This window comes from Canis lupus, chromosome 13 (assembly GCF_011100685.1).
Source record: "Canis lupus familiaris isolate Mischka breed German Shepherd chromosome 13, alternate assembly UU_Cfam_GSD_1.0, whole genome shotgun sequence".
Taxonomy (NCBI): Eukaryota; Metazoa; Chordata; class Mammalia; order Carnivora; family Canidae; genus Canis; species Canis lupus.
This window is the reverse complement of record NC_049234.1, coordinates 56,825,750-56,837,450: the sequence shown is the minus strand read 5'-3', so window position 1 is coordinate 56,837,450 and position 11,701 is coordinate 56,825,750. Positions and strand designations below refer to the sequence as shown.

The 11,701-nt window shown below is 34.0% G+C and overlaps 1 long non-coding RNA gene across 1 annotated transcript; it reads right to left on the bottom strand.

The window, feature by feature from the left end:
- Nucleotides 1-1,519: 1,519 nt before the first annotated feature.
- On the bottom strand, nucleotides 1,520-10,710 carry LOC111098630. The gene is made up of 3 exons (XR_005368399.1): nucleotides 10,599-10,710; nucleotides 6,588-6,651; nucleotides 1,520-1,886 (listed from the first exon to the last, which is right to left on the bottom strand). It is a non-coding gene; the product is annotated as an uncharacterized LOC111098630 (long non-coding RNA).
- Between the last annotated feature and the right edge of the window lie 991 nt (nucleotides 10,711-11,701).

Genomic DNA, 11,701 nt, shown 5'->3' with positions numbered 1-11,701 from the left:
AAAAAAAGTCAAAATAGGAAAAAAAGATTATAATAATAGTTACTGGTGCCAAAGAAAACAAAGCTGGTTTGGTAATGTGGGTGCTGTGCAGCATCTTCTTAAAGCCATGTCATCTTTTCTTTTCTTTTCTTTTCTTTTCTTTTTTTCTTTTCTTTTCTTTTCTTTTCTTTTCTTTTCTTTTCTTTCTTTCTTCTTTCTTTCTTTTTTTGTTTGTTTTAAGAATTATTTACTTATTTGAGAGAGACAGAGAGTGTGTGCATGCCAGGGGAAGGGGCAAAGGGGGAGAGAGTCTTAAGCAGACTCCTCACTGACTCAATGCAGCCAATGTAGGGCTCAGTCTCACAACCTTAAGATCATGACCTGATCTGAAACAGAGTCTAACACTCCACTGACTACACAACTTAAATGCACCATGTTATCGTTTCTATAATTAGGTTTTGTACAGGCTTAAAATCATATTACCTTCAAAACACCTTAAGAATAAGGGGAAAAATGAACTAATAAACTTCCAGTTATGGGAATTGGGGTTTATAGTTCTATAGAAAAAATAAAGGGAGGGTCAGAAGATACTAGCCTTCTACATAAAAATAATACGTGTCGACCAATTTGTCATGCCAGTAGAACATTTCTTACAAGTACATGCATTTAGCATTAAAATAGTTCTAGACTGGGGCACCTGGGTGCCTCAGTGGTTGAGCTTCTGCCTTCGGCTTAGGTCATGGTCTGGGATCAAGTCTCATATCAGGTTCCCCACAGGGAACTGGTTCTCCCTCTGCCTATGTTTCTGCCTTTCTGTGTCTCTCATGAATAAATAAATAAAATCTTTTAAAATACTAAAATAAATAAAATAGTTCTAGACTAATCCTTTACTGAGTAGATGTATTTCCACTTAATGGCAGGGATAGTCTTCAAGTTTTGAGGAGCAGCACACTTATGACATTTTTTTGTATCAAAGTAATGTTTGATTTTTTTTTCTTTTGAAAACTTATTTTGAATCAATTGGTTGTATCAAGGTAAAACATGTATGTAAATTTTTAAAAATTAGATATTACAGGAAGCTTCATAAGAATGAGTCATGCTCTGACTCATTCCTTTGTACCTTCTACTTCTCATAGGCAACTCTTTTCAATATTTCCAGATGTTTGTTTTACTATTTATCTTATGTCCCTAACTATTATGTTCTACTGCTATTTTTGTCCTACCAATTTCAGACTCTTCTATTTAATGGTTATGAAGGGTTAAGACATACCTCTTGCAGCCAATTCTCACACTCTGACTTTCTCCTTTACACATCCTTCCAACAAACTTACACTGTCATTTAAACTAGCAATTGGCTTTTCTTATTATTATTATTTAATATTTATTTAATAATAATATTATAATAATTTAATAATTTAATAATTTATTTAATAATAATAAAATTATAATAATTTATTAATAATAAATAATATTATTTAATATTTAATATAATATATAATATTATTTAATAATATTTTCTTATTATTTTATTTGTAAAAAAAATGTTCACTGAAGAATGATACAATATGGCATGTATAATTATACTTCTTTCCTTATATATCCATATTTTATAGAAGTTAAAGGGTTATTTTTTTCAGATGTTCAGTTGTCTGTGTATTTGCCATTATATTTTTATCACCTGTCTACTCAGATATGTCACGTTTTTCAAATGGTACACTCTACCAGCTAATATATCAATTTTCATTTTCTCCCTTGCAATCCCTGTTTTGATCTGGCTTTTCTCTGGTCCTGCTGTACTTCCATCATCTTACGACTTCCCTGATGGGTCTTCTTCTGTTTGATTCTTCATATTTTTGTTTTAATTGGTTTACTCCTTTATTTCCAGAAGCACATTTACCACACATTTCCTAAGAAAGGATACATGTGAGATATTTGAGTCCTCAGAATACCTACAAAAGTTATTATTCTAATCTTAGACTTGATTGGCAGTATGTTTACCTGTACTGCATTGTGCCTGATTCATTCAGAAGAGTCTAGTTTTCTCATTTGGATAATGAAAAAATTAGAAATTTAAAGATTATGCCATCCCTATTAAATTACATGACTGATTGGTTAGGACTATGTAGTTTTCTTATTTTGCACTTTCTTCCTTGACAAAGTTTGCTTCAACATTATACATATAAGATCAATAATTTCTTTTTCTGGGAAAATCTCTCTCTTCCTTGACACAGTTCCTTTTTAAAATTTACATTTAGTAAGAATAATTTCTTTCAAAAAATTTAACCAATTAATTTAAAATAATGCTTATTATAAAAACATCAAGAGATGGTTTTCCTTAGGTCACAGCAGTCACTTATATAAGAAGAAATGTTTTAACAATTTTTCAGTTTAAATCATTAACATCTTGGTATAAATGCAATAATATCATGGTTGCTTTCATTATTTTTTGTTTAAGGAAGAAAAATCAACCAAACCAAAATAAAAAAAAATATTTTTTGAGACAAAAGTCAATAACTTCTCAGTAGATACTGGCACAAAAGTTCTCAATAAAATGTTCTGTCGCAATAAATACAAAGTATATCTCTGAAAATATATGGGTTGGAACTACCTATGCTCAATCAGTACAAATACAGAAATTTTGGGATTGAGAAGAAAGAAAAAGCACAATTGGAATGGCTAAAGATGTTTTCTGTGCTGGGGAGCAATGGTGGAGAAGATAAAGTACATAATTTTTATTCTGATTGTATTATAGACAGATGTGCATGTCCTTCTTGGCTTTAGAGTAGTGTCTAAGAATTCAAAGCTACATTGTTTTCAGAGGAAGGACTTCTTTATTTTTTAATCTAAACTAAAGTAATAAAACAGAAAAAATATTCACTCCATCAAAGTAATTGCCAACACATTCATTTGTACTTAAGATTAGACTAATCAATGTAGTTATTTTTTCTTTCATAGAAATGTAAAACTTCTCCACTCAATAATAATACCTATCACTATAAAAATATTGAGAAGAAAATAACTAGGAACACTTTGCCACATATGGCAGATAAATATTTTTTAAATTCTTATTAAAGTACACTATACATACATAAAGATGCTCACAATCATCAGTGATTAAAAAAAATAAAAGGCAAGTTAAATAAAGAGATATCATTATTCCTGATTGGCATTTTAACCCACTTTAATTGGAGAGGATATGTGAAAATAATCACCATCATATCTTACTGACCAGTGTGGAAATTTGTTCGACCTTTTTGGAAGGCAATATGCATAAAAATTAAAAATGTGCATACAATATGACCTAGCAATTTCACCTCTAGTGATTTATGCAAAGAAAAATAATTGGAAAAGTGCAAAGATATACAGAAAATATTTTTCACAATATTATTTATGGTATCAAAATAGCAACAACTAAAATGTCAATTAGGAAGAGTTTCATTAAATAATAATTATGATACCTCAACATAATATAAAGCTATGTAACTATTATAAAGGTAGTATCTTTTTTTTTTTTTTTATAAAGGTAGTATCAATTCTTTATTGACCTATGGAATATTTGCCATATAATGTTAATATAAAACAACCCAATTATTATAAAATATTAATGAAGTTTGACCACATTTTTTTTGTGGGAGGGGAGACGGTATCCCACACCCATATCCACAATCAGAAGCAAGTCTGAGAGATTATGTAATTATTTTTGAGTGCTTTGTGAGCAATTTTTTCTTAAAAATTTATATATCTATGTTTTCTGTTTTTAATTCAAGGATATGTTACATTTGTACAAAAAAAGTGTTTATTTTTTGAAACTATCATACACACACAAAGTGTCCAAATGTTAAGAGTTATTATAATGAACAGAATTATCTGTTCATATCATGTTTATTAGATCAGATGAGAGGAAAAAAAAACCTGAATGTCAAAGTATCTTATTTAAAAAACTCATATTATGATTAATATTACAGTACTGACGTTTTTTCCCAGTAACACAAGGCATGGTCTACAAATGCTAATGAATTTCCCATGTGTTAATATTTAATCTATTCAAATAGAGAAGTAACTAGACTAAAGACATCTCTTTTTGTGTGAGGGGCTCAAAATTAATAAAAATGAGACTTTAAACATTTCTCAATCAGAAATCAATTTAAAATCAATTGGAATTGGAAAATCCTAAAGAATTACTTTATGAGATTTATTTTGTAAATTAATTTCTATTAATGTAATTGTAAAATATGAAATTTAAGTCTTCCATACAGTAACAAAAAATGTCTGAGTTCTCCTAGATATCAATTTAGCAGCATGTAAATTTATATTAGATTTACCCAACTCTTAGAATCTTTTAGCTCCACTGAAACATTTCGTTACATTATTTATCAACCATCTTTGGTGAAGTTTTTAAAAATTTTTTTTAAAATGCATAAAGTTCAGGTGAACAAAGAACATTTTAAAATTTAAGCTCTAGGAAGAAGTGGGAAAACAACCATCATGAATGCCGTTCTTTACTGTTCCAGCAAAGCGTCTGAGTCTTTCTAATTAGTAAATACATGTGCTTCCAAGTGTGCATTTTTAATAGCACATCCAGTGCCAGAGGTCAGCCATTATTTACATAAAAATGGGAACTGAGATGGCAAGGCAAAATCAGATGTTAATACAAAAGGCAAAATGTTAATAAGAGAGACTCCTGGAACAAAAGACATTATCCTAGTCCATTGAGTTCTTTTGATTATTCATTCTGTACACTTGTAAGTAGAATCAAATCACAATTAAAATTAAAAGCTATCAGGGGCTTTAAAGCATCAGGGAGCAAGGATGTTCAAGCCTTGACAGTCTTTACCAGTAGAGAAATGAAGATAGAGAGTAAAGACTTACTGAGCTTGAAGCCAGAAGTCAATGAGAATGGACGGGTCACAGATATGTAACGCCAGATAATGTTATTGAGTCCAGGGGTCTTCAGATATCAGAAAGGAGTTGGAAGCATACAATAAAGGCTTCAGTAAATATACTAACTGAAATTTCCACACATGATTTCTTATTAAGTGGTAGTTTCAATATGATCAACATTCTTTTAGAACTTCATTTTTTGTGTGTGTTTTTTGTGGGGTTTTTTTTTGTTGTTGTTTGTTTGTTTTGTTTTGTTTTGTTTTAGAATTTCAGATTTAATAATTTCCTGGCAATTTTACTGTTGTAGAAGACTGTTTTATTCTTTCTGGCTAAGGATCTGGCTTTAGAGCCTTAATTTAGTAAGTGATTCCAAACCACTTTTTAAATAAACTGCTTATATCTTTTAATTCTCTACTATAAGTCGCCGCGATGATCTTTTCTGACAATTGTTTTATACTCCAACCCCTCCAAAAAAGATCATGATCCGATGCAATTATATTTGTTAAGTTAACCTGACCATACTGACCATACAAGAGTTTCATCAAGATAGATCTATTTCAGGAATCCCAGGTGGTCAGGGATTTAGCACCGCCTTTAGCCCAGGGCCTGATCCTGGACTGGAGACCTGGGATCGAGTCCCACTTCAGGCTCCCTGAATGGAGCCTGCTTCTCCCTCTGCTTGTGTCTCTCCTCTCTCTGCATCTCTCTATGTCTCTCATGGATAAATAAATAAAATATTTAAAAATTTTTTAAAAAATAACTATTTCAGATAATGATATGCTTGATATTCATTAAAATTTTGTTTTGCTTGAATAGCAATTCTGTGTTCAAACTGGTATGTTTAGCATATAATTATTAAAGTGAGCATATACTTGTGATTATTATTTTATTATTATTATTATTATTATTATTATTATTATTATTATTACAAGACTCTCCCCTCTGTGCTTGAGGATATGAACTGATGACTCATTGTCATTTTCTCAGCTGTCTCATTGTCTTGAGAGTATTGAGCATTGACCATGGGCAGACAGTCTCTAAGGAGGACGGCATTTCTCATTCAGGCCTCATAGCAATGCCATGTATTTGGCACTAATGAGTATTTCCATTTCACAGATGAGAAGTCGGAAACTTTGAGAGCTATCAAAGGCATCAGAGACAGAGTTGGTACTTCAATGTGGAGTTCAGTTTTGTATATTGCGTACATCATCACCTTCATTAGTTTTTAAAACATATTTATTTATTTATATGAGGGGGAGGGATTGTGGGTGAGGGAGAGAGAGAATCTCAAGCAGACTCTTCACTGAATGGTGTCTGACTTGCGGCTTGATCCCTGGACCCAGAAGTCATGACCTGAACCATGAGTCAACTGACTGAGCCACCTAGGCACTCCTACTCTATTACTTTATATAGAGAGTTAAAATTTGTATTGAAATTAATCATTACATTAAATAAAGCTGTTAATGTTTCAGATTACTAGTATTACTAGTATTTTGATTTTGAAATGCATTTTCTGAAAATTCATTTTCAAGATATGTATTCAGAGTTTTGTTTTTTCTCTACTAATATTATCCCTCTTGTGTTTGAGAATTAATAGGATTGTGTTATTTTTCTTGCATGCTTGTTAGGTTTGTTATAGTGGCTATAATCTGACTCCATCTCTCACCCCTTCAGACTCATTCTTGAGACTATTTCACCCAGTTCTGGGCCCCAGAAAACTGACCAACCTGTGCTATATTAACATTTTACTTGTGCTTTGGCTTCTGATTGGATTTAGCCCCTGGGAATCCTCTGCAAAAGATCAAAGAGATAGGAATGAAGGAGGTTGGTATATTTATCCTACAGGCTTCCACCCTGTGGGATCCCTATGGGTTAGCATTTTTCCAGACCAGAAAGATCTTAGCTTGTGTCAGGTGGTCTCTTCATGCAATTCTGCTCATTCTCTGGGTCTCTTCTCTTGCTCCCTCAGGGTTCTGTGACTCTCTCATCATTTCCCCAGACTTTTATAAATAGTTGCTTTGTTTAACTTATCTCTTCTTTTTTTAATATTTTTTTTTAATTCTTATTTATTTATGATAGTCACAGAGAGAGAAAGAGAGGCAGAGACATAGGCAGAGGGAGAAGCAGGCTCCATGCACCGGGAGCCCAACGTGGGATTCGATCCCGGGTCTCCAGGATCGCGCCCTGGGCCAAAGGCAGGCGCCAAACCGCTGCGCCACCCAGGGATCCCCTAACTTATCTCTTCTTAAACTCAGGTGGCCCCATCCAAGCATGCCATCTGTTTCTCATCAAGGTCATGGCTGAACATACCCCAAGTCCCCAGATTCTTTCATTGTTTGCTCTAGACCTACAGTCTGATTACAGAAAAATCCCCATATCCTTACCTTCTGAAACTTCTTGAGTCAACTAAAAGCAGGAAAGCAGGTTCTCTTTTGAGGATACTGCTACCCCTGTGGCCCTCTTGTATGTGGTGGCAACTTGTCAGTCATTTATGCTATAGGGCTTGGTATTTATTGACTCTTCATTTTTGGACCACCAGCATTATCTGAGCCCAGAACTCTTTCCAGCCATCTACTATATTTCCTTAATTCGTTATCCATCTTATTCATAGATTTTTCTCTCCATCTTAACTCCTAAAACATCCCCCTTTATTCTCACATGTAGAAGATAGAACTAACTTTGTTTCCACCTCCACCTTACCATGCCAACCCACGTTTTACTCATTATTTCTGCTGCCTTTATTCTTATTACTATAGATCAAAGATTCTCAACATCAGTCACAGTGACTCTTAGAGATTCCTGAGTTTATTTTCATTTATGAAATAATTGGGAGGAGGGTGACACTAGTTTTTAGGTGGCAGAGATTAGTTAGGACTCCTATAAAAACTGCAACAAATGGGGATAGTAATGCCTTCAAAAAAGTGATTTCCTACATGCCTTACAACTTTTGAATGTCTCGTCATGCATTCATGTATATAAAAATCTGTATATAATTATCTGTGTCTAAAACATAATTCTACTTAGAAAGTAAACATAAGGGGTCCCTGGGTGGCTCAGCAATTGAGAGTCTGCCTTTGGCTGAGGTCATGGTCCCAGGGTCCTGGGATCAAGCCCTCACATTGGGCTCTCTGATGAGCAGGGAGCCTGCTTCTCCCTCCCCTCTACCTACTGCTCCCCCTGCTTGTGCTCTCTCTCTCTCTGTCAAATACATGAATAAAATCTTACAAAAAAAAAAAAAAAAGTAAATATAAAGGAAAATTTACCTTCTTTTAAAAAGTCTTTGAAAAATGTCATACCCAACATATTAGCTCATTGTATTTGAGATATTTGAGTCTAAATACAATATACATCTGTCAGACTGTACTTGTGCTTGTGCTTGTTATATTAATCTAGATCCTCCTATCAATGTGGTCATTTGCTTCATAAGATTTTCTAGTACAATTATTTTCTAGGACTTAAACAAAATAATTATTATTTTGTTATGAGTTATTTTATTTCTGATTTTGATTACAGTTATGGCATAATGTTGATATTTTTGAAATTAAATCTGAGGATGTTATATTTTATAGAAACATAATTTTTGTGTAGTAAAGGACAAGATACCAAATACTTGCTATAAAGAGGTAATGGCTCTGATGTCATTGAGAGTCATCATAGAGTTGAATAGGTCATGTGTCTCCAAAGCCCAAACTGGTAAATAGAATTTCATGTTCCCTTTCTTCTCAAAAAACCATACTTCAGCCACTGGCCTCAGTTCTTTCCTGTACTATTCATTTATTCCAAAATCAGCTGGATCATTTGCTAAAGCATTAAAAAAAAAAAAAAAAAAAAAAAAACAAAACCTAAAACATCCTATAGTATCTCTCTCAAAATAAATAAATAAATAAATAAATAAATAAATAGCTTTCCTTAAGCATGTACAATTGTTACTTTTACTCTACTTACACCCAAATTTCAAGTTAGTTTTACATTATTTGCCATCTTTTAATTCTCTAATCATTTTGCCTCTTGAACCCAGTTTATTTGGGCATTTCTCACACTACTATGCCAAAGTATCTCTTGTTAGGAACAATAGCACCTCCTCATTGCTAAATCCAGATTATTTTTTTCTTTTCTTTTTACAAGACCATCACAGAATATAACTTCATTATTTAATTTTTTTCTTGTCTTTTCATGTTTCTCTCTCTCTCAGGATCTTTCCTTAGACTTGCTGTCTCCCCTAGTAATTTTATCCAGTCTCATGTTTTAATTATCATCTACATGCAGATGATTCTGAATGTATTCTTCCAGCCTTGACGTTTGCCCTTAACGTAAGACTTGTTGTCCAGCTTATTATTAGACATCCTCATTTGAAGTCTAATAGGTACCTCAAATATGAATGTGTCCGAGTCTGAACTTTTAATTCATCCCACAAATCTACTCCTCAAACATTCTTCCTCATCTCAATTAATTGTGAGTCATTCTTCCCATTGTTCAGGCCAAGAACCTGGGGTCACCCTTGACCCCTTTCTCTCTTACTCCCCATATCTATTCCACTGGTATTTCTTATTGGTGAATTGATAGAATCTTTGAAATTTACGTTCAAAATGTACCCAGAATCCAATTACTTTTTACTATCGGTGCCATTCTTCCTTTGAGTAAGCCTCACTGAATTAAAAGACTCCTACTGGTCTTTTTGTAACCTTGTCCTCTTTTTGTCTATTTTTTACCCAATATACAGAGTGATCTTTTGGAAATGTAGCTCAGATCATGTCACTCCCTGTCCTTCCAATCTCATAAGGGGTAAATTTCAAAGTGGTCCCAAAAGACTGCGTGAACTGGCTTTCTGTGTGCTTCCTGAACCCATCTGCATCCGATACCTTCTCAATGATCCTATGCCAACTCCATTGACCACTTTGACCCTCCTGGAACAACTCAAGTGTAATCTTGCTTCCGGACATTTATACTTGCTTTTCTTTCCTGAGTAGGTCATCTCCCATCAATTCACACTGACTGTTCTTGATGGTTCAAGTATCTCACTTTAACAGTAAATCACTCCTTAACCCCTCCTCCCCCCTTTTTAAAAGATTTTTATTCACTTATTCATGAGACACAGAAAGAGAGACAGAGACTTAGGCAGAGGGAGAAGCAGGCTCTATGCAGGGAGCCCAATGTTGGACTCAATCCCAGGACTCCGGGACCACGCCCTGAGCCAAAGGCAGACACTCAACCCCGAGCCACCCGGGTATTCCCCTTAACCACCCTTGTAAAACCAGCCAGCTTCCCTTTTCTAGCCACCCTCTCGAGTTCCCTAATTTGACTTTATCTATTTGACAATATTTACTTCTTTATTTGTTCATTAGCCCTTTCAGCCTTTAGAATGAAAGCTCTATTTGGGTAGGGACTTCCCTAACATAAAAGGTTCAATGTAACTTGTTAAATGAAAAGAGCAGCTGATCTAAATTAACTGTTTTTAAAATTTTAGTCTTCTCATGATTAAATTTTAACTTTACTAATTTTACCCTGTTAAGTAACCAGCACATCTTTTGCTTTCTAATTCTTACATGGACAACCGATGGATTTAAAAAAAAAAAAAAAAAACAAAAACTGTGAGATCAATGTCTGAATTAAGAAAATTTTAGCAAAAATGTCATTAAAATTTTCTCAGGCTTCCTTTATTTTATTATTAATTATTTATTATTATTATTATTTGATATATCACAATAACAGACTTGCCTACACAGAAAATGAGTACTCACCTAGATTCTGAAGTTCATGCCAAACAATCAGAGGATGAAGGAAATGGAAAGGACTACTAGGACAGAGTTAGCCACAGATGGCTTCAGGCTGTTGGTTAAAGGAAGAGTATGGTGTTCAGCAGTGGAGTGTCTGCTAAAGTTAATTATTTTCTAGCATGTTTGCTCCATGCTTAAAGAGTAACTGAAAGAACGACAGAAATTTCTAATAAGTGATTCAAGGGGCTTTGGAAATACAATGAACACATGGAATCATGGTAATCTTACACAATATCTCTTACACTACCTTGCAGGCATTTTAAAGCCTGAAAATGGAATGGATTTCGTACATCTACTTATGGATGACTTTGGGCAAGTTACTTAAAATTCCTGAGATTTTATTTCCTAATTTGGATAATAGAGATACTTAGCAAACTTACCTCATATGATTATTGTGAGGATTAAGCATTTTATTTTATTTTATTTTTAATTTTTATTTATGATAGTCACAGAGAGAGAGAGAGAGAGGGAGAGAGAGGCAGAGACACAGGCAGAGGGAGAAGCAGGCTCCATGTACCGGGAGCCTGATGTGGGATTTGATCTCTGGTCTCCAGGATCGCGCCCTGGGCCAAAGGCAGGCGCTAAACCGCTGCACCACCCAGGGATCCCAGGATTAAGCATTTTAATACATAACAAGTACTTAGAACAATGCCTACGTAGAAAAGGAAAAAGTTTTCCTAATAGGATCCCTTGCTAGGTCTGAAAATTAAACTGACAAAGATTAACGGGAGAAAAACACACAGATGATATTGAATTTCTACATGTACATGGGGGCCTTCACAGGGGAATGAAGACCTAAGGAAGTGACCAGAGCAGACTTTTATACCTTTGAGATGGAGAAACAACACATTTGTGAAGAATTGACAAGACAAAGGGGATCGGGCTGGGAAGATAAGGGTTAGTCTAACAAGGTTTGTTTGCAGATGTCTCTGGGCTGATAAGAGTCTCTCCAGTGAAAGAAAAATTTAGTTGGCAGAAAAGGAGGAGCTTTTCTGCATTTGTGGCTTCTTAATTGCCTTCAGCTCAAAATAATTTTTATATCAAAGAGCCCAAAAAAAAAAAAAAAA